At 40.6% G+C, this 20,555-nt stretch overlaps 1 protein-coding gene across 36 annotated transcripts in view; it reads left to right on the forward strand.

Annotated features, from left to right (window-relative positions):
* Window positions 1-20,555, forward strand: part of ERC2 (ELKS/RAB6-interacting/CAST family member 2) — a 906,155-nt gene that overhangs the window by 788,574 nt on the left and 97,026 nt on the right. For 10 of the 36 annotated variants that reach the window (XR_011994367.1, XR_011994369.1, XR_011994368.1 and 7 more), the window contains one exon: window positions 18,932-19,120. The exons of 21 other annotated variants lie outside the window; for them this stretch is intronic. The gene's annotated coding sequence lies outside the window, so the exon portion shown is untranslated. Of the gene's footprint in view, window positions 1-18,931; window positions 19,150-20,555 lie in introns of all 36 variants that reach the window. 5 more of the 36 variants (XR_011994371.1, XR_011994370.1, XR_011994373.1 and 2 more) reach the window with 1 other exon arrangement.

A 20,555-nucleotide genomic window follows, 5' to 3' on the forward strand; every position in this document is an offset into this window, starting at 1 on the left:
GTCACATTGGATTCAACTAATTCATTTTTCGGAGGAGAGAAAATATTCTTAACAGCCAGGTTTCTGGCTTGGCTTTCATCTGGGAGGCCTTCAGCTTTTCATGTTCTCTCTTCAATCACCTTTTCATGGACCTTTCCTACTAAACCTCTGGGACTTGAATCCAAGGAGGAAGGAATTCAGGCCTCAGTAGAATCCTGCATAGGTCTGTTTTTTGGCTGATGACTAGTTTTCATAAAAACAATCAGAACAACAACAACAAAAAATGGGTGGGGGGTAAACATAAGGAAGTAAAAAGGAAGTAAATTTTTTTAAAAGGCCAAAGGCATAGTAAATAAAATAGAAAACAACAATAACAACAAGAGATGATCCACAAAAATAAAAGCTGAATCTTTGAATTTTACCTGTCCAATATGGTAATCACTAGCCACATGTAACTATTTACATTTAAATCAATTTAAAAAGTCCAGGGTAAATAAAGAAAGAAAGTAGACAAGATATAAAATGCTTCATTAGGAAAAAATATAGAAACATAACTACAGATAGAGTAGGGACATAACTACAGATAAAGTAGAGACTTTTTTTATTATTATAAAAGATGTTATGAAGAACTTTGTGCCAATGTATTTTTAAAACCAGGTACAATAAGAAATTTCCTGAAAAAAAAAAAATAAGCCTTTCCAAACTGACTCCAAATAAAGTGGAAGCAAGTCTGGATATACCAGTAACCATTGAAGGAACTAAATCTGTAGCTAAAATATGACCCCACCTCCATCCTCCTCACCAAATCAAGTCAGGATAATTTTACAGTCAAGTTCTACTAAATCTTCGAGGAATAGCCAATCTCTTAAATTAAAAGTGATAGTGGCCAGACCTATGGCCCAAAGCAAGATATTTTCCTGCTTGGTGTCTCTACCCTGAATCAGTTAAACTAAAAAGTTTCAGGGGGTGGGGAGGCACCTGGGTGGCTCAGTTTGTTAAGCATTTGCCTTCAGCTCTGGTCATGATCCTAAGGTCCTGAGATGGAGCCTCGCATCAGGCTTCCTGCTCAGCAGAGAGCCTGCTTCTCCCTCTCCCTCTGTTGGTCCTTCTTATGCACATACTCTCACTCTCTTTCAAATAAATAATATCTTAAAAAAAAAAAAAAAAAAAGGTTTTCAAGGGCCTAGGCAGCTCCATGGTCCCATGATTCCAGACTCTAAATCATTTGTCCTCCCACTAATCTTGTCTACACATTAATAGCTTCCAAGTACAAAAGTGACAATATCAGATCACCTCTATGACCAGTCTGATGTGCTATACTAATGATGATTGTTAAATAGACCCAGACAAAAGAGAAATTGCTAAAGAAACAGTTGACTCAACAGTATTGTGGAGCTGAAGCCAAATTATGATTTGTTCCTATCTCATTTAGGGAAGATTTCTCCACTGAAAAGAATTTACTCATAGCCCTGAATAATAACAATGTCTAGTGAGGGTAAAAGTCGTGTTTTTCTTGATTTTACATTAATAGCAATAGCTAATATTTATAGCATGATTCTCACATGCCAGGCATAATCTAAGTGCTTTATATGCATTAGTTCATTTGACATATATGATGTCCTGCGAAGTAGGTAGATATTTGCTTCCTCTTAAAGGCTAGGAACAGTGACTCAGGGATATTCTTACTTGCCCAAGATTACATGGTTCTCACATGTTGAACAGAACTCAGGTCCAAGAGGTGGTACAAACGAACTGCTCTTATGCACAGATAGCAAGTTATGTGTGCTTGTGGAGCTTCTGCAGTAGCTAAAAGTATTTCTCTTTGGGTTTTATGTCTTTGGTCCACAGGAGCAATTCTTCTGTATCATGTGTCTAGTATAGGTTACTTTCCCAATGCTACCTTATCCAAAGGACCTTAAGAAGCTATTTATTTCCTTCTGTAATCAAAGCAATCACTGGCTAGGGCTGTATTCAGTAAGGAAGCTGGCTGGTTATTAGAAATTCATTGGTGTCATAATATTAGTTGCATTTGTAAAAGATGGATGAAAGGATAATTGTTCTGGCATTTCCATAGTCTAGGGGGTATATAGATTGGAGGGTCCCTTCCTCAGTGAATATGCTTTAGCAGACTTAGGGAAGTTACTCCATCATTTCTTTCCTGCTGATTTCTTGAAGGGTCTGAAGTCCTTATTCTGGTGACCACCAGAGCTGCCCATCAGCACTGGTCAGCAGCAGGTCATTTTGCCTGATCCCCTTTGATTTTGTGGCTTTTGTCAAAACTTTGTCTGCAAATACCTCACAGCCCAACAGGGAAGCAAAGCCTTGCATGCTCCAGGCCATCGAGGACAGTTCTGCAAGGGTCAAAAAGGCATGCTGATGAAGAATTTCCTTGTGTTACCCACTTCCTTCGCTATTCATTCCAGACTTATTAGGTCAAGCGCTGCTTACCTCTGCAATTTGCATTGTGCAAGATGGACTTTGGGAAAGTTAGGTGGATGAGGAACATTTCTTGGGAACTAAAACAAAAGTACATTCAGTTTAAATTCTTTGGAACACACCTACCTGAGATAATAGGGCACTTCTTTAAAAGTTTCTGAACCCACCACAATCCTCCTGTAGAAACACAGACATGCCTTTCAGTCCCCTTGAGTTATCAAAGGGGCTTAAAGAAATAATGCACCTGGATTTAGCTTTGCTTTAAGTCTTTATGCTGCTGACAGGGCTTAAAATGGGCAGGTAATCACTGGTACAATGTGTCATCTTTTTTTCCTCCCTTTTCTTATGAAATAAAGTGCAAAGTACCTACCTTTTTTTAAAAAAAATCTTAAGCTATTTCTTTTAAATGAGGCAAAGCTATCACTATTTTCCTTTGCTCTGATATTTTTGACAGGACTTGGTTTCCATGGTGAGATGGAAATGAGTTAGATGTATAATAAAGAGGATACAATACATGAGTCTCTATTCATATTGACACCTCTATTTGTCTCTGAGGCATTAAAGCCTGGTGTTAAATGTTAATGAGATCTGAAGAGTGAACCAGAGGGCAGCCAGATCTGTTGCTTTCTTCATTGGCTTAGGGACCAGAGGTACAACCTCTTTTTCTTGCCTCTCATTTTTAATTCCTTCTGTATCATACCAAGTAAATGGTTACTTTTTTTTTTTTTCTAATTTTACCACTTTGGAGTGAGCCACGTGTCATGCTAAGTGGACCTTAGCTTTTCATTCATATGAAGTAAGCGTTTTTGCTTCCATTTTGCAAGAGAGGAAGCTGAACTTACAAAAAGTCAGTGCCCTGGGCTCAGAGCTGCTGAATGGCAGAGCTGAGCCTCAAACCCATCCTACGGGACTCTATACCCAGTGCATTTAGACCTTGTATTCAGATGTCTAGTCATTGACCAGAGAGCCTTTATCATCCTCCACTTCCCTATCTGTCGTCTCAGCAGTCTGGTGTGGGCCACAGGACCTCACCCTTCCACTGGCCTCTTGGTGGCCTCCCTGATCAGAACTTTCCCAGCCCATCCAACCTGAGTGCCTCAGCCAGGTTTACCTTCCTGAAACACTTTCTCTGAGTCCCTCCCATGATGACAGATTGCCAGTTTCTCTTGTTTCCAACCACATTAAGTTCAACTACCTCTACTCAGTCCTCATATTCCTCCCAAATAGGTCCCCTGAGGAAGTTTTTATGAATTTTCCACCACTCCCAGATAATGAGATATTTTTTCCTCTTCTAAAAATATATAGTGTCCATTTTTCTTTCCATGTCTTCTTGAGTATTGTTTGCCATTGTCTGAAGTGCCCTATTTTCTGTCTGCAGCCTGCCTATTGGATTCAGCCTAGATATAATCCTTTAAGCCTCCAAAAAAAATTGAAAATGTCATTATCTCTCTTTTTCCTTACCTCCTGAGGCTCTTAGAATGTCCTCACTCAGTTTCCTCAGGATTCCCTTGTGGATCACCATGGTTTCTCTTCTGGCCATCTTGTCTTCAGCTAGACTATAAGTTCCTTATAATAAAGCAGTGGTCTTTATTTCTGTTGTTCTCATTCTGCTTAACAGACAGCTAGAAAATAAGAATTGTAGCTAACATTTATTGAGTATGTAATATGCACTGGCACTGTTTCCCTGTATTCATTCTTATAATCTTCACAGTAATCCTCCGAGGTAAGGAGTAGCTCCATTTTCAGATGAAGAGACTGAGGGACTGAGAGATTAGATGACTTTGCCCAGATGGTGAAACCGTAAAGCAAATCAGGCAGTGGAGCAGGGCCTCCACGCTGCACTATGCCCCTTATGCTGTCCAACAGGTCAAATGCATATAAACACATATCCAGGCATAGAGAACAAATGAGAAAGTGTGAATTTTTTATCTGAGATTTTATACAGCTAGTGAAGCTCATGGTTCCCAGATTCCCTCTAGAACTGGGTTCTTAGCTCTTCGCCTATCACTGAGCAGCTGGAGATCTTTGCGTTAAATCAGTATATTCCTTTTTAGAAAAGTATTCTGAGTTTTATTAGCACTGTCCAATCCCACTTAGAGCCAACCTGACCTTTGCATGGTGGATGTAACTCAAGCTCTCACTCCCCTTCTCCAGTAATAAGAGCCTCTTCTATTTGGTATTAGGTGCCTTAATCTTCTCAGAACGAGATAGAATATAAACAAACAGAGTTGAGTATTTTAACTTTATAACAGCAGCAAAAACTTCCATAAGTCTCTTAAAAATGAAGTAATTTTAGTTTTGAGAAATTTGTGACTGCCTAGGTCAACACTGTCATTTCTGACTCTCCATCTCTGTAGTACATTTAAGCAGCTAATTTAGATTGCTTCCATTTTGCAAGAGAGGAAGTTGCATTTTCCTATACTACAAACTTGCAAATGCTATAGCTGTAGCATATTTTCCACATCAGTGCTCTTCTTTTGCATAGTAGATGTGGTTTGGGAGATTTTATTTATTTATTTAGTTAGTTAGTTAGTTGGTTTTGGTGAGGTTTTGTTTTTTGTTTTTGTTTTTGTTTTTGTTTTGTGTTTTGGCCAAATCCAACCAAATTATCATCAGAAATGCAAGAAAAAAATCATATTAATAAAAGACCTTTAAATTCTAAGATCCAAGGTGTGTCACTTGTGTACCTCAAAGTCACACTGCATACTGAGGTAACACCTCCTGAACCATGTTTCTGACTCATCCACAGAGCAGTACCTTATATGGAGTCAGCACTTAGCATATGTTTACCAGGTAGAATTTTGGATGTTTTCCTTGGCTTCTACAAACAGAAGTTGGTTTAGTAATCAAAAGCAAAGTGTTCTCCACCAAGGGAAGTATGACTAGAGTTTCAAAGAGTTAACTTTGTCAGGTTAGACTGGGGGATTTTACAAATGGCAGCTGTTGATGCTGATGGAGAAAATAGATTTGGGTAAGAAGAAGAAATGGTTCTTACTCAGCCATATCTAACAAGTTTGTGGAAAGGGGTACTATTATACCAGGTCTCCTTTGAACAAGAAGGGTGATCACTATGTAATGTAAATACAAACCCCACAGGGTAGGGCACCTGAGTGGCTCCATTGATTATATGTCTGCCTTCAGTTCAAGTCATGATTCCAGGTCCTGGGATCAAATCCTGTATTAGGCTCCCTGAGCTCAGCAGGAAATCTGCTTCTCCCTCTCCCTCTGCCCCTCCTGCCTGCTCATGCTCTCTCTCTTAAAATAAAAAATAAAATCTTAAAAAAAAAACCCACAGCATCTTGTCCTGGTTTTGCTTCCTAGCCTCAGCTCTCACCACTGCCCATCTGGCACGTGATGCTCTGGAACACCAGCCTGTTTGGCATTCTCACATGTGCTATACCCTCCTCAAATCCATGTCTTGGCTTTTGCTCTCCTTGCTGGCAAGGCTGTTCCTTCTCCTCCATTTGGTGTAGTTATCTGCCTCAGACAAGAAATTCTTTTTCCCAAGGACAATTGCCTCCCTTCCAAAAGTGGAAATGCCACTTATCAGTCCTTCTAGAATTTGCTGTGCACAACCTGTTAATACTTTGTATTCTAATTAGTAATGTGCCTGGGTTTCCAGCCAGCCTGGGATTTTCTCAATCTGTATCACCTACACTGTGCCTGAAATATAGTGGGTGCCTAGGGGCCTTGCTGAAAGAAGAAACAGCAAGGGGAAGATGATGGTAGATGAGTGCTATTCCACAAGGGAAAAGGAAAAGCTGAAACCTATCTACATGAAATCCCCAAATATGTTCCATTCTTTCTTTGTTGTCACCTTATTCTGCCTTTCCTGAGGGAGCAGTTGGCCCCATGTGAAAGGTAAAACCCATGAGTCTTTAGGGACATTTTATGCATGTAGAAAAGTCTAGCATTTCCCAGTCCACTACTTAGGAGTTTCATCATAGAGTGTCTCAGGAGGTGTTATCTCCCCTCTCGGGTCTTAGGAGGAGAAAGGGTGATCAAAGAAACCAACTCTAGGGGAAATTTTAGAGTCAGTGGTTTTTATGGATAAGCAAGGGGTCTGAGCTTCCAGGAACAGAGTGGCAATGGGTATGATCACAGTATGGGGAAAATTCTTCAAGAATCTCCTGACCATTTTTACATGCAGCCATCTTTCATATCCCTATGAGATAAAATCACCCTAAGGGTCATAAACCACTGTCAGGGGTATTGGACAAGCCCCATAGGTAGTTGTTCTGAGCCAGTAAAAGCATCTTAATTGACCTAAATGACAACAGTTATGTTATAAATATCTAGAATTTATGACCTGAGAAGGCATAATCACATCTTCCATCAGTTAAGTTTGCATAGGAGAAGCTTGGGGATTTAAGATAGGGCTGCAAGTTGGGGGAAATCTGATTAGCCTTAACTTTATGACAAACACAGAGCTAAGTGAATCGGAGTGCTTTCAAGTTCCTGATCCCTGAGAGTTAAAGGCAGTGGTGTTTCAGAGTCGGTAAAAGCCACCCCGTCCCCTCTGTGCAGCTGTCATTTTATTGGCCTTGTAAAGTCTCGCGTTCGCCGTGACAAATCCAAGACCATATACCTGCAAAGACGAGATGTTTTAGATTATGGGGTGTGCAGGAAGCAGACGGTGGAGTTAGAGGGTGTAAGCTGAAGGCTTGTTGGTGTGTGTGTTTATGCTGAGCCCTCTTTGGAATGTGCAGAGTCATTGTGAAAAGCAAGTAAATGCTGCACCAAAGAACACATGAAGATCTGATGAGATGCCTCAGCCTCTACAGCATTTGAGTAGGTGAAATTCAAGGAAGAATTTTAAAATGAATTTATGCATCTAAAAACTCCACATGTCTTTCAAGTTAGTTGAAAATTAAACTTGGGTTTTTAAAACATAATGTATTTCCTGAAGTTTTTTATGAAGAGAAGCATTGATATCAAGCAGTTTGATTACATCTGAAGCAAAAATTGAAACAAAACCAACCCAAAAGAGGATGTGTGTTTTTAAAATCACACATTATAGACATAAATTTGATATCATTGATCAACCAGGTGATTGCCCCAGACTCAGTGATCAATGGAGTGGAGTCATCTTTGAGGTAAAAGGCAAACAGCCAACTTAATCCCAATTTGCAGAGCTTCAAAGGTGAACAGTCATTTTGCAGGGCAATGAAGAGCTCAAGTTATCTATTTAATGCCGAAGTCTGTGAAGTCAGTGAAAATTCTTTAATGAATTTGAGAACTATCCTTCAAAGAAGCCTCCAACTAAAACCCGTAGAGAGACCAGTTGTCTTTGAACTCTAGAGATGACGTTTATCCTAGATTAACCTGATCTTTTGGTTTCCTCTGTTTACTAGGGACAGAGTTCTGAATTTTGAGAGTAGCATTACAGTGCTTTGGCAGGCATACCTATCACAGATGTATTATAACATGGAGGAATGCTTTTTGCTTCCTACAGCTTCATCTATTAATAAGGACTTGTCCCAACCAAAGGATCCAGTTTGTGCATGAAATTCTTGCATGTGTCCATGTTCTGTTTCTAAGGGTCAAATGGGCCCTGAGATATGCACTCAATTCATTACTTCTCAGGAGGTATGCAACAAAACTTCAATTTTGGTTTTATTTTTATCATACTTTCCACTGTACTGCTATACCTTTAAACCTTGTATCTTCCAAATCCAAAATTCCATGCCTTACAATGTGGAAGAAATAGGAAATCTGGAACTGATTATGAAATTATGAAGGAGGGGAGATGCAGAAATGTACGAGGATAAGTGTACAAATGCATAAGCTCTGATATACACAAAGCCTGGTGCGAAGGACACATCATTTTGGGTTTGAACCCCTGCTTTTACATTTCAGCATAATGAAATCTAGCATTTGCTTTGTGTAGTGCTTGGGGAGCTTTTGGTGTTAACAGAATTCTTTTCTAAAGAAATTCCTTTGGATTCCTTTAGAATTTGTCCAGTTTCCAGGTTCCAATAGGAAAAACATGGATGAGATTTTAATAGAAAAATAGTGCTTCAGATTTTTCATTTGGCAAGCACCCTACTCTAGAGCTACTCTTATTTTATTGAGTAGAACACATCAGCTTAATAGAGGAGCTCTCAGTGTTTGTACCCTGATGAGACGGGCATGGGCCCCCTGGGAAATAGGCCCTCTGGGGTTTTGAGTCCACTTGTGGTTTGCCATTCATTCTCATCTCATTGGAGAATACACTTGAACAACAATTATATGTGCTGATAAATCAAAGCCAAATCCTTTAATGTTCTGTACTCATATCTCCTTGAAAAAGGAAGGCTGAACCTTTCCATAAGTTATTTCAGATGTGATTGTCTTCCTATTGATCAGGTGGTGGTGGTAGTGGGATATTCTATTGTTTAGCTTTAGTGCTCGCAAACTGATTTTAAAGGCAATGCATTTTTATTATTAAAGATATCAAATAATTCAAAAATCTTTGCAAAAGAATTCCACCATCCAGAAATACTAACATTTTGGTGAGCTGTGTGCCTTCCCAGTCTTTTTTTTTTCTATATCTAACCTCTTCACAAAAAAGAATGAAACCATGTTATAAATATCTTTATAACTTGCTATTTGAACTGTTAACATTGTATGTTGGACACATTTCTGTATTAATAGATTATACCTAGGGCGCCATTTTCATAGCTTCAGGGTATAGAATTTTGCATTATTTAATCAGTCCTTAACAATGAACACTTAGTTCTTTATAAATGTTTCCTATTAGAATGCCATAGCTCCTTGGGCTTCATCTTTAAGCAGTTGTCTAATAATTTATTTAGAATAAATTACTAAAGGGAAGTTGCACATGTACATTGATACCTATTGTGAAGTGGCCTCCTAGAGAGTCTGTGTCCAATCACTCTTTTATTTTTATTTTTTTAAAGGTAGTAAGTAATCTCTATACCCAATGTGGGGCTGGAACTCACAACCCCAAGACCAAGAGTCAAACGCTTCACTGACTGAGCCAGCCAAGTGCCCCTCATCCTACTTTTATGTCTTGAATGGCACCATCTTGCTGTACTACCCCTCAAGTCTTTGGTTTTGTTTTACTTTGCTTTTCCAAATTAACTCTAATTGGTACTGAGTTCTCAGGATTTTTCTCCCGAGTGATAGGGTACAAACCAGGGAAACAGTTAAAATGCTAACTTGAAAGTCAGCGCAGCAGGAAAAGAGAGATGAAGAATATGCTTGTAGAAGTGACACTATGATGCTCATCTGGCTTTTCCCCTGTGGGTACAGGCCTTTAACTTGAATGTATGAAGTTTCTGAAGGAGTTGCCTCTCTCCGTTTCCTTGCAAGGACAGTTTTCTTTGTTGTAGGTGAAGATTTGTAGGCCTCGGCCAATAAAAGGGAAGTGGCTGGTGCAAGAAATGAGCAAGTGGTCCCACTTTCCTTGCTCCAGATCTTACAAACACATAAAACAAAATTCAGTTAACCAGTTGATTTTTGCTGGCATACGTTTTGAATCTGGAGCTTCTTGGCCATTGAGGGGTCTGAGGTTCGGGGCCCTTTTATCCTTTTATTGGTGAATTCACTGAAGTGTAGGCAGACAGAAAATGTTCAAGTGGCAGGCAGATAAACTTGTTAAATCCCTAGGAGTCTTTCCTTCCTTGCTCTGGGAGTTTATCATCTTGGCGGAGTTAAAAGGCAATTAGACCTGCAGGTCTTTGCCGGCTTGTTTATTGGCGTTTTACACATGGGTGTTGAAGAGACAGGGTCGTATTAAACATTCCGATCCTGCTGGCTGGAGGGGAATGAGACCTCGTCCCAGCTAAGTCTCCTCGAGAGAGAGCCTTGCCAAAAAGCTGGAGGAAAATCCGTTTAAATATAGTACCTGTGCCCCACGATGCTCATTGTTGGTGGAAAATTGCAGTCGGCTAGCTCCATGCTGCGTTACATTTCCTGGGAAATGGTTTTATGGAAGGGCGTTTGATGAAAAAGTTCATTCCTTTTGTAATTGTTAGCTGCCCTGTGGTGTTAGTTAAGGTAGAAGCACACTAGAAATGCTTCTTGCTCCAAATCTCTAGGGCAAGCCCATTCATGACAAGGGAAGGCTACTAGTTTGAAATTGGATGAGGGACAGATTTCCTCTAAGCCTCCTGGTCCTTCTGGTTCTCTGCATCTCCCCAGGCAGGCTAGTCCTGGGCAAAATTGCAGAGAAGCCCCGTCTTAGGCTTCTGCAACCACTTCTCCCTCTTCTCACACCCCTCCCCTCCATCTGCCAGGAGCCTTGTAGACAGAACTCTCACACTCATATGCTAGTGAAGTAATATGGCCCCCATCCCTTCTCCCTAGGAAGTTGTTGTTGTTGGTTTTTTTTTTTTTTTTTCAGAGTCAGCTTGGGCACTCATCTCAATGGAAGTGATGAGAATTTGCAGGGCTGAGCATCCCGTGGTGGTTAAACACACAGGCTCAGGAGTCAGATACCCCTGGGATCAATTTAAGGCTTTCTGACTAACCTTGTGGCTGGAATCCCCTCTGATCTCAGGATTTTTTTTTTAATCTATAAATGAGGGACAACAATAGTCCCTACCATGCTACTCTGTTGAGAGAGTAAATGAACTAAATCATGGAAAGTGCTTAGCAGAGTGCCTGTCATGTAAGAGCACAGTAAATGATAGCTATTATTATTATTATTATTATTATTATTAAAATATATTTTTAATTTTTCTTAAAGATTTTTTATTTATTCATGAGAGACACACAGAGAAAGGCAGAGACACAGGCAGAGGGAGAAGCAGGCTCCATGCAGGGAGCCCCATGTGGGACTGGATCCCGGGTCTCCAGGACCACACCCTGGGCTGAAGGTGGTGCTAAACCGCTGAGCCACCTGGGCTGCCCTAAAATATGTTTTATTTATCTAAGACACACCTAATGTGTGTAATATACATACAGATGTGTGTATACACATGCACAGTTGGTTGTCAATTTTTTTTTTTTTTACAAAACTTGTAATACCTTTTTTAGTGTTTTTTAACCAATCTAGGGTGTTCCTGAAATATAAAAATCTATCCAGAGAAAATGAGAAAATCCTTGCTCATGTCCAGAATACCTGGAATGTTTAAGGACTTTCCATTTCCACAACTGACCATTGTGCTCAGTAGTCCGGGGAACTCCTTTCCTAAGTGGCTGCTGCTTATCCAAATCTTTGTTTCTTAGGAGTCAGGCACCCTGCCTTAATTTTCTCATCTAAAGAAAACACAATAGATGACTGCAGCTTTTATTCCCAATCTGACCTTCCGTGTTCTGAAACTAATTTGCCCTAGTGTCTTGCCAGCGTCTGTGCAAGGACTTCCTCTAGCTGAGGAATGTGGTTCTGATTAAGGACATCCTATAAGACCCAGGAGGATCGCCTGGGAAGGAAACCGGACTGAGACTAGAGTGAATTTCCATTCTCCAGTCAGATATGTGATATAGAAGACCAGAAGGTGTATGGAGTTTATCATTAGAAAGACTAGGAAAGAGAATTAAAGCAAATGGCTGACAAATTGGCTGTCTTTTATGCAAAGTTGACGAGCTGGTCCGCCTCTCTTACCAGAAAGAGGATATGCAGAGCCCTCAGGCCAAATGGCTCTGCAGGCAGCAGGCTTTTTGAAGTCTCTGCTTGCAAGCCACCACTTTTAACAAGGCCTCTGCTGAATTGCCTCCTCATAAAGATGTAAAAACTTAATTTTTACCTAAAATATCTTAGTTTCAACAACTGTGATTCCCCTCCTTAGTGTGTACGATGCTAGGGTGAAATGCCTGCGTTATGTACAAACACGGTGTGTTTTTTCTCCCTACGCTCTTATGAATTGAGTTGAAAATGCTAAACCTTGCTTTATTCTGAGATGCTAGACCTTTTCCTGGACACCATTAGGCACTAGCTCAACCCTGCTGTAGCCAGGAGGTGACTTGGTGAAATGCTCTAGGATCCCTGGAGTAATGGGAGCTCTGCATCCATGGGAAGAGGGATGGCAGTGGCACGCAGTGGGCAATGAAGTTTTGGAGAGCTTGGAGTTTCTTTACCAAATATCTAAGAATCTACTAATAGTTGTAACCCTAATATGATTTTCTTGTTAATCTCTGTCAAACCATGAAATCTGATCTGCTAGCCATGACTAAGCCGTGAAATTTGTCAACTTTGTCTGTGATTTACACAAGCTCTGTTTAAAAAAGAAAAGTCTTAACACAAAGTGTGGAACATTACTTCCCAGCATGCCGCTAGTATCTTATGACAACAAATAAGAACAGAGTGAACACATTTCTTGTGCTGTTTCAGGGACCAAGAATGGATAAGATAAAACCCAAAAACTAAATAATGTATTTTCCTTTGAGATGATAAGTATGCACATGGTAGATCTGCTTAGTAGATGTCAATAAGTATGAAATAAACATTCAAAACAGTTTTATGGTTCATATCATTGGGCATGATAATAAGCTTCCTTAAAGTGGTAGATTGTTTTTGAGGGAAAATAAATGAGTAAAGTCTGTTTTTTTTTTTTTAAATCATAGGTTATATAACTAATCATTTAACATAGTAAAGTGGCCATGTGTTTAGGCATTGGGACTTGAAATCTCTTTTTGTCGTTGGCTAGCTGGGTGAATTGTGTAAGTCACTTAACTTTTTTTCCCTCAGTTTCCTCTTCTGAAAAGTGGGGGTGATAATATTTTATAGGTGCTCTAAGGCACAAGAAAGATACTGCCTTTTTTTGTAGGTACTCCAAGGCCTTATCCATTCGAGTTCTGATTATAGTTAGGGACATTATATAATGATATAATAGATTGTTGGCTATCTTTGTTACCCCCAGAATTGATTAAATTAAGTTCATGTAATTGGGAAAAAATATTTTTATTTTACCAAAGGAAATCTGGGCAGTTTCTGAGTTTTCCACATGGAGGAAGGGAGAGAAATACAAATGAGGAAAGACATTGCAGACCTGGGGAGTGGTAAGGGCTCTCCTAAACCTGCCAACTGCCTTTTACTCTTGGACTCAAAGAGAAAGAATTCCCAGTCTTTCTTAACTGTCTCCTGACCTCTATCTACGCTGTAGATTCTAGAATCAGATATCAGATGACTTAGAACTTGTCTTATTGTATACCTAGAGCATTGATTTTCATTTTTTTCAGAAACAGGGGCATATGCCTGCTCAAGCAGACCTGTGTATTCACTTTGACTAAAGTCTTTGGTACAAACAAAATGCTTACACACCAGTGTGTAAAGTCAGTCAGGAGGTACCTCCATCAAGACACACAAGACTTATCCTGTGGTTTTAATGCCAGCTAGAATTGGAAGTGGGTTACTCTTCTCTTTTATCTCTGTTGATGTACCCAGGTATTCTGAGAAACACAGGTAGGCAGAGATGAATGATTTCAGTAGAGAGCGGCTGGGGTGGGGATACTTATTCACACAAAGAGTATGTTCTGAGAAATTCACTCTTTATGTATCAAGAGTTGAGGACTAGTTCCTGCAGATTTAATTATTAAATTCTGTAAAGGATAGTTTTTTACATAGCTGTAAGAGTCCCTATGGACTTCTGCTGCTAGAACCTTCAGACAAGTACTTCTATTTTTCCCGTTATTGTTTATTCTAGCTTTTTATTAAAGCAAAAAACAACAAGCTTAAAAGCACAAGAGGAGGAGGGCCAAGACCTCTGGAGATCCTTTTATTCTTGTTCTTTCTCCATTTGAGACATGGCTACACCCTAGTCATCAGATTTCACTGGTTGCAGGAGAGAAGTGGAGGGCAATTAGAAGAATGGGACAGCTGGAGCATGATGATAACTGCAGGAGGAGGCTGCATAGGAACTGAGGAGGCAGGGTGTCCCAGATGTGATCATCTGAACTCTCCTGATACAATTCTCCATCCCCTAAGGCATTAGAACTTTCAGTGAGAGAAATTGCTAGAATCCAAACATTTGGATCCGTATTCCGCCAAAGGATCCATATTTGGATCCAATCCGTCAAAGGCCAGTCATCATACATAAACCAACCTGGTTCCTGACAGAAGTCAGTACTTTAAGGTACATATAAGTCAGTGCCTTGAAGCAAAACCTCATTGGAACCTCACCACTGTAGAGTTGTGCTTGGCCTCAGCTAGCAGCTGTGTAAAGATGCAACCAATTAGCTCATTGAGAGGACAAACCAATTCCAGGCCCTTCTTCAGGGCTTAACAATGCATATGCTAATTAAATAAATTATACCGTACCTTTCATTCAAATCCATCCTGAAGGAAGGACATCTGCCAATCCATTCTTAGTTACTGCTGGAATTTCAAAGAAAGTCAATAAATGCCTTTACTTTAAAAAATATTCTATGAATCCATTCAATTTTTTTTTTTTTTTTATTCAGAGAGAGAGAGTGAGAGAGAGAGGCAGAGGGAGAAGCAGGCTCCATGCAGGAAGCCCGACATGGGACTCGATCCCAGGTCTCAAGGATCACACCCCGGGCTGCAGGCGGCGCTAAACCACTGTGCCACCAGGGCTGCCCTCATTTTTCTTATTTTAAATGTCTTTGCCTACATTTGCCCAAAGAAGTAAGGCTTTACCATTTTGGACTTTTTCTCCACAGTGTGTTTTAGGCCGTTGGAGGCATCTTTTGAGATGTTTGAGCCCAGCCTCTTCCAGCTTTTTCATTGGACCTAAATCCAGGAAACCTAGCAACAATCTTAAGATTTCATTTTCTTTCCTGTGGAATGAGAAGCAGGATATCTATCCACTTTGGAACTCATTGCATAGATGCTTGTTCTTCATTTCTAATTTTCTCCTCCATATCCTTTAACTCTTTCTGGTTTAAGATAAAATACTTTCTATTTGATATAGTTTTCCCCACCTTGGTCCTTAATGGGTCGGTGAGTCTTCTGTGGCTTCATGGCCCTGATAGTAGGGGGTGCTGCTTTCTTTGGTCTTTTTGTTTAGTTAGCTCTCCTCAGCTTATATTTTACATGGCTCTTAGAAAGTTCTAGGTGTGTGGTGGTGCCCTCATTCCTCACACTTTAAGTAGAAGATATCACAATACTACAAGAAATTTTATTTTCAGAGATGCTATGAGGAAAATCCAATAAATACCTCAAATGTTCTGTCAAAGCAGTGGTTCTCAAATGGAGGTCATCTTGGCCCAGACTCCTAGATAGATATTTGATAACGTGAAGAGACATTTATCTCTCCAACTTAGGGAGAGAGATGCTACTTGGCATCTCATAGGTACAGGCCATAGGAACTTTGCTTCATATCCTATAAGGCATAAAGGAGTTTCAAAGACAAAGAATTATCTGTCCCCAAATTTCAGTAGTACCAAAGTCAAAAATTTTGCGTTAGAGGAATTCTTGGTCTTTTTTTCTTTTTCCTCAAGGCCTGAGGAAAAAGGAAAAACGGAAAGGAAAGGAAAGGAAAGGAAAGGAAAGGAAAGGAAAGGAAAGGAAAGGAAAGGAAAGGAAGAAAGGAGGGAGGGAGGAAGGAAGGAAGGAAGGAAGGAAGGAAGGAAGGAAGGAAGGAAGGAAGGAAGGAGGGAGCTCCATTTTCATGAGTGCAAATGTCCTAAGTTCTTATATTCCACACAGACCCAGGAATTGGAGAGCACAAGGGTACTACTAAGCAGGGCAAAGTGCAAGGTCAAGGCAGGTCTTCTCGGCTCCAACAGCTGTCTCAGCTCCAAGAAGAGACAACTCAGACCAAAGCAGAGGACCAAAAAGTTACAAGGATGTTTAGTTTGTGATAAAAATCATTTTGCAGATTAAAGTGCTTCCTCCTGCCCATAAAATGGTATGTTCTTTAAATAACTCAAAAATAGGAGGCATTTAACTGTGTTGTGAGCAGGAGGCAGAACTGCTGCTCAAAGCCACGGTCAATTAATTCCATCCTTGTAATCAAGCCTACTGAAGCTGTAGGTGGTAGCGCTCTTCATATTTTCTCTAATATGCTGTTGAACTACCCCATGTTTTAAATGCCTCTATTCTCAACCTGATGGATTCCAGGGATGTTTCCTGGACTCAGGTTCTCTCTCTACATCTCTTGGCTGCCTTCTCCCTCACTCCTTCAGTGGTAGCTAAATGGCTACTCCACCGCCAGATGGTACCCCCCCACATGCAAGCCCAGTTAGGAAGAGTGAATCTCAGTGTATCTCACTGGCTTATATTGAGTCACATGCTCATCCCTGAGCCAGTGAAGTAATTAGGGGAATTCTAGGAGCTGATTAGCTGAGGCCAAGGTTCTAACACACTCCTGAGCTGTAGCTGAACTTTGATGTGATGCATGTAAGCTGGAAGTGCGTAGATGTGTTACATCAAAGGGAAATTGGGGCAAGATAATCAAAATAGAAAGGATGGATGTCCAGGAGGGTAATCACACATAAACACACACACACATACACTATACACTACACACTTCTTGCTAAGAAAAGGCTTGGGATTTTGAAGGGGGAAGCCTCAGGTCCTTTCCCTGGCCTTGCCTTTAAAGACCTATCTCTACCATTAACTAGCTATATCACTTGAGATAATTCCACAGCTCTCTCTGCCTCCTTTATGTCATCCACAACATGGAAGTAATAATACTATTAGAGTGGTTGTGAAAAATCAGCCCGTGGGATATTGGAAAGGTGCAAACAAGTAGTGGTGGTGACATTAGACTCGAATGGATTCAGTTCAGCTTCTAGAGGCTAGGAGACCAGCTACAACCCACCCAGCTAGTCTATGCCAACCTTCAGAACCCAGTGTCTAAATTTATCCCAATCCTCATTGTTACAGGTCAGTGTGGGAAATCTTCTGAGGTCAATGATTGAGGTAATTGGCTTGCTGTGGATCTTGAAAAAGTCTCTCTGTTAAATGACATAATTGGTTTTAATTATATAATTATGGCACTTAAAGTGTGGGGGTGAAAGGTTACTATTATATTTAGAAGTGAGATCCCCAAATGAAGCAAGGGTGTTCAAGCCAGTGTTTCTTCAAATTTCTCTTTTTATTTTTTCAGAGGGAAGTCAGAGTAGGCTGGCCTTGGCCCTGGCCATTTTGGGACGATTATCCTGCATGAGGTAGTGCTGGGGCTGCTCACAGCATCATAGGAACCTTTGTAAAGAGACGGGAAAGGGCTTCCGTAAAGACCTCATTGCGATCTGAAGTTAATGAGCAGTGGGAACTCAACTGTCAGCAATTGAATGTGATTGGGCAGGGTAATTATATGATTGCCTCTGGTGTTTGCACATGCACAGGGATATTTTTATTGGAAAAAACCTAATTGCTTACTTACTTAGTGGAGGGAAAACCTAAACAAATTTGTGTTGTCATAGATTAAAAAGACATCCTTTCTTTGTCTCTAAAATAGCTGCTTGCCCTGCTTTTTAGAAATGAGGGTTTTATTCTTTTCATGTTCAATCAGAGATGTTGTTTGCAGGATTTGAATTATATGCTAATATGAAAATATAAAGGAAAGCTACTTTGGACTGTGCGTTTTGGTAAAATGACCACGTGCTTATTGCTATGTCTTAAACCATCCCCTACAATGGTCTCTTTCATAATGCAAAGGCAGCTAGAATGCTGGGCAACACTCAAGATACTGAGGCTTTCACAGGTTTTTTTGTTTATTTTGTTTTGTTTTCCTGCATGGAGCCCCATGACAAGATTGGCTTCAGAAGCTATCCCGTTTTCTTTAGTTGCATTAGGCAAGTGGGAGGTATCATTTCTATGGCAGCCTTTTAGACATCAGAACGTTAAGGGTAAGAATTGCAAAGTGTTCCCTCTGTGATTTCCTAGAAACTTAGAGGAAAAGAAAGGCCAAAGTGAGAGAGCCCAAGGGAAGAAGCCTTGGGGCTCTCATTTTGGTGATGATAAATTTCAGTCCAGCATCTTGTTTTGACGGTCCTGCGTAGGTATGACATCTCACCTGTGATGCTGGTGTGCAGAGAGCAGATTGCTGCAATTGAGTCTATTCTATTGCAGTTCAACTCTGCATTATTGGTCTTTTTTCCATCTTCTTACAGAACAAACTATTTTCTAAGTTCTTTCCTGACATCCCACCAGAAGAGGTCAAAACATGACTGCATGATGCGGGGGGTGGCACCTTGTGTTGAGAACAACCCCTCAGATCAACCACGCTTTCTCATCTCAGAATCTTGCACATGCTGAACACACCATAGTCCTGTTGGCTAACTCCACGGGTCCTCTAGGCTCAGTGTTAGACATCACTTCTTCCAGGAAGTCTTCCACGACCATCACCACCCCAGTCTGGTTTGCCTGCCTTTGCTTTATGCTCCCTGGCACCCTCTAGGTTCCTTTATCCACTGTCCTTTAATTGCTTGTCTCATTGTCCTGAAAATGCATAAACTCCGTAAAGGCAGGGCTTATATTTATATTTGTCACTGCTATATCCCCAGAGCCTGGCACAGTGCTTGATGAGTGTATTCAGAATGACTGAATGAGGAGAGGAATGGTTGCTGAGTGTCCTAGGGAATTGTGGTGTGTGATGCTTGGGCTTCCCTACCCTTGCTGTTAATACCGCTTTCTTGTTGCTTATAATTTTCATTGCCCCAGATGATCCAGCTCTGTCGGAGGCACGGAGGCACAGTCAAATCTCATGCTGTACATTGATCACCTGTCCAACCTTTGCCTAGAGTGGGAGCCCCCAGTTCCTTCAAGAGATCCAACTTTACCTGTCTGTAAAGAAGAAGAGGAGGAGGGAGACAGCGGGGAGGATCCGGTGGCAGTTTAACACCAGAGCAGGTCCAATGTTTACTTTTACCCTTTTGGAGGTGGGTAACTGCTGGGTTTCAGAGAGAAACCTGCACAACCATCTTGGATTTGGGGGCTCACACATACTTTATTTTTTTGCTAGCATCTAGAGCTTGCTATTTTTGCATTTAATTCACAGCCAGACTACTCCATGATTACCCCAGCATAGAACAAGAATCCAGGTTCATCATCCACATGATGCAAATTCTCATGCTGGCCTCATGTTGTTTTGTGTCTTGCTATGTGTACAGAGAGTACGGTTCATTCACTGGTTCCTATTTCATGACTATTATATTTATTATTTGCTTTTCAAGGTCTGTGATTTTCAACAGCCTTGCTTGTTTTGATTCTCTGGCTTTTGATGTTTTGAATCCCACCTCCCACCACTGCCCCCTCCCCATCCTCTTAGACCATGAGATCTGGAATAACTGCCAAAGGAATGAGCTGGCATTGAGAGCATCCCTCAGTGTTTAAGTATAGCCTTACACAGCCCTAGGGTATGTCTAACCAGCTTTCTCCCTAAGCAGAACATGAACCTCTAACCTTGTAGGCCTCGGACAAAAGAGCTTCCTACTAAACCCCTAAACTCCCTAAGTTTGGACAGCCTGTTGTTGGTTAGGCCACGATAATTTCTGGGTGAATGGATATTTGCATGTGGAAACCATGGCCCCAGGTGGCAGGGAGACATAAACCCTCAGAGCCCCAGCGTGCTTCTTGCATAGTGGTCTGTGACAACTCCCCTAGCTCTAAAGCATATTCTCTCTCTGTTGGTTCTGAGGGTCTATTTAGTTTTTATTCTTCAGTTTCATTTCTATTTTGGCATAATAATCACCTCAATTAGGATCTTTTCGGTTTCCTTCAAGAAAGAGAGTTTGAACAACCTCTCCTTATAGCAGGTGTGTTCACCAGTGTTACGTGCTTTGAATCAGATGGGGATGGGCCATGGTGAGCTTTATGCCTGAATTCCAAGCAGTTCAGTTTAATTTCCAGTTTTGGAATAGTACCAACGGATGTCTCGCCACCTCATATCCTTTCTGGATTGAGGCAGATAATTACTGCCTACACAAATAAATCACATACTTTTGTTAAAAAAAATGTTTTTTAAATGACATTTGATTTGTAATTAAACTTGGTGATGTGGTCTCTGAAGTGTCTCATCTTGCCTAATCACAATTATGTGATTTATGTCCTTTTAGAATATTTCTGCATGCAGGGCTTAGTTCTCTGGTCATTATTGCATAACATGGTGAAGGGGAATAATTTAAGATCAGAAAAAGACAAATTAGAATAAATGGTTGCCATTTTAGGTCAGATTCAAACCACTAATTGTTTCTATTCTATCATATTTTCATGGCCCTTCATTGACTGATTTATTCAGCAAACAGATTTAAGCACTGGCTCACTAAGTGCCCTGCCGAAACCAACA

Source organism: Vulpes vulpes, chromosome 9 (assembly GCF_048418805.1).
Source record: "Vulpes vulpes isolate BD-2025 chromosome 9, VulVul3, whole genome shotgun sequence".
In the NCBI taxonomy this organism is placed as follows: domain Eukaryota; kingdom Metazoa; phylum Chordata; class Mammalia; order Carnivora; family Canidae; genus Vulpes; species Vulpes vulpes.